At 36.1% G+C, this 3,406-nt stretch overlaps 1 pseudogene; it reads right to left on the bottom strand.

Annotated features, from left to right (window-relative positions):
- Positions 1–833: 833 nt before the first annotated feature.
- Positions 834–3,406, bottom strand: LOC141580740 (cobalamin trafficking protein CblD pseudogene; annotated as a pseudogene).

Raw genomic sequence — 3,406 nt, 5'->3', positions numbered from 1 at the left:
AAAAGACCTTCCATACTCTCCCATAGAAGTCCTAGAAATTGTCATTTTGTTAATTAGTTTTGATGCATGAGAACTTGTAATCAAATGAGTAGAAATATTGAAACTGTGGTTTACCAGTTACGTGTCTCTTAACCCAATCAAGCAGATCTCTAAAATTAACCATGAGAATACGTATGCCTGATTCATGGCCAAAATTTTAGGATGAAACCTATGAGATCTCTATTTGTGTTTTTTGCCTATTAACTTATGTTAGGTATATGTGATATTTTCTTAACTCCAGATAGCAATGCAAAATTCATTTATACAATCCTCTAAAAATGCTCTATTCTAACTTACTTGGAAAAAAAATAAGCATTTATACATAAATATTCCCCAAACTCCTAGAAATGTAGAAACTGATATAAAAGTTTTTCAAGTTAACACAATTTACATAAAACATAGTTAAATAAGACCAATTTAATATTTTTGGTGTAATAAAACAACTATGCCTTCAGAGCTATCACTATTAAATATAAAACAAACATAAATTTCTATTCTTCTTGAGTTCTACTCAAATAAGCTAATATTATACTTATTAGATACTTAAAATCTTAAAGCTTATAAATTGATTCTAATTGTTATTCTTATTTTAAAAAACATTATTTCAATAATAATTTTTTACAGCAAATCTGCCTAATAATAGTTTCCAAAGTACTTTTGGTAATTTTTAACCTTAAAGTTAAGCTAATTAAAAGATTTGCATTAAATATCTAGATCATTTATAAATAAGATACAATACTAAAACATTAATTACTGAACGTAACTAATTCAATTTTATATATACTTTTGTCCTCTATTTTTTTATGGAGAGAATAAAGATATTTTGGCCTGTTAATAAACTTTTTTTTTTGTCCACAACACTGAGAAATTATACTATGAGGGAACATCACTCTAGATGTTGGGAGATCGTATACTCATACATTTTCTCATCTACTATAGAATGTTAACATATGACAATTTAAAATTGTCTACTTCCTAGTTTACTCTGGAAAAAGATTACTAAGTGTTAAAAATATAATGTATACATCAATAAAATTACTAGAAATAATAGAATAACTAGAAACTCTATGCAAAGTATGCAGGAAAAGTTATGCAAATAAAGTACGTTGTATTTTTTTTATAAGAAAAACTGTACAAAATACACAAGTAAAAAGAGATATCTAACCTTCCCTCTGTTATATTTGAATTGGTAAACTGTTATGTTTTCAGAAATTATATAAAATTCCTGGAAATTTGTCAATGTCCTCCTTATCCATGCTATGTGCTGGTATAGTGTTAGGAGTCATATTTTCAATTATTTTAAATGTCATCTGCCACAGACAAAATTGAATGTCCTTGTCAGTTGTGGTATAATGAACTCTCATCAGATCTTTTGTCATAGTCATTTCAAGCTCTTTGTCATTTAGATATTATTTATGCCTGATGCTTTCCTAAAACCTCCTGCAATCAGCTATGGATCAGAATGTTGGTCTCCAACACAGGACTCCCTCTGAGACCCAGAGAAAAGACTATGACAGGTACTCTGGTTACAAGCTTCTGATGATATTGCTCAAATAACTTTAAGACCATACACTTAACTCAGTGAAGCTTCCAGAAGTCTAGTTGAGAAACTGATGGGTTCATGACACGGCTAACCCAAGATTCAGCAAGACTGGAATTGAGTACATGGCACTGAATACACTGATGAAAATTGATTATAATTTTATAGCTTCTTTTGAGCATTGCTGGTTCTTTGATGTTATGGTTTCTGGATTTAAGACATCTCTTTCTCTTTTAAAAACTTTAGTCTCACAGTCTTTATAGTTCAACCCAAATATTACATACAAATAATGCAGCAAATAAATGAACATTGGTGATAATTTCCACTTGATTTCTTCATAATACTGCTGTCTGGTGTTGCATTAGTGAAGACACTTCCCACAACTACATGGACACCCCAGAGACTATGACAAATCACTTTACAGCATTCAAGGTCATTGACAGAGAATCCTAAATGTCAGTAGCCTTCATCTGTCTCAAAAAGACTGTTGTTTGTATATGGCCCAAAAAAAGTCAAACCAGATGATGGATCAATAAAGTCAGCCCAGTATCCCTCAGCTTGAAGAGCATAGCAAAGTTCCTTGGCACCACTGTCTAAAAGAACTTCTCTTTCAATTGCTACTTCTTCGCTCTAACCAATCATATCATTCTTAGTTTTTTGTGTTACAGTCAGAATCATTAGTTTGCTATTAGCAACTTCTGGAAGCAGTGCTTCAAAATCTCTTGCAGCAATTCTGGGCATATCTGTATTGCACACTCTACTCTGGCACTTTCAAAGTTTCTCTGCTGTTCATTTTGTGTTCAACAGGTGCCTCATTACCATAAAATTCATTCACACGTTGTGCCATCACAAACTTGTCTTTCACCTGATAAAGGTTCTGCTAGAATATCAGGCAAAGTTTTATGAACCAGGCTTTCTTCAGTGAACCAGTCTCATTGAGGTGACAATCAAAACCAAGGAAGCTGGAACCTCTATGTTGAGGTCCAAATGGTCCCATAGTTTCATCAGGCCACAGTGTTTGAAAGCATGTATCTGGAGACACAGAGGCCACGAGACTCTTCAGAACCCGATGATCCTGCAGTTGAAAAGTCTTTGCAGTTGACAACCCTTTTAACTAAAGAGCAAAATCCTGGGCAATAGGAAGCCAGTCTGGCACTGTTCGAAAGCATATTGGCCATCTCTACTGGAAAGGACCGTTCGCAAAACAGCTTCCCTTTGGAAAGTTATTCCAGTTACCACCACTGCCTCCAGCTGTCCCAGAACCTGACTCTTTTGCTGTTAAATAGTGGCCTGAATCCTTACTTTTTACGGAGAATTTTCAGGAAGGCATTTCAGTGTTTTTGTCACTAGAAGATGTATCTCCAGTGAAGATGCTCCTGCCTCCAGAAAGCTCTGACATGGTGTAATTAAGTGGGGAACCTTTGGTCCTCTCTCTTCTTTGGGGTGCAAAAGAATGAGACAGACAGGCATGTGGGGGGCGCCAGGACATCCTGGCCAGTGGCGGGATGTCATACAGTGGTTGCCTGTGCCACACTGGCTGCTGAATACATGTCACCCTGGACACAGGCTCGCCAGTATGGGGTGGGACATGTGGCAATCACGGGTCTTAGCCCTGGTCACGTGGACATGGATCCAGTGGTAACTCTCACCTTTGCAGCTCAATCTCTCTTGCATGCTATCCACTATTTGCCAAAACTATAATGGTTCACTCTTTATTTTCTGTGATAGCCTCAGATTAGAGCAGTGGGATAATTTCCTACTCTGAATGACTGGTTCCCTGTGCCCACCAGATGGCTCAGTCCACCGGGACCTCGTCCAGTCCTGAGG

Source organism: Saimiri boliviensis, chromosome 12 (genome assembly GCF_048565385.1).
Source record: "Saimiri boliviensis isolate mSaiBol1 chromosome 12, mSaiBol1.pri, whole genome shotgun sequence".
NCBI lineage: Eukaryota > Metazoa > Chordata > Mammalia > Primates > Cebidae > Saimiri > Saimiri boliviensis.
Note: the sequence above shows the minus strand (reverse complement) of the source record. Positions and strands in the feature narration are given on the sequence as shown.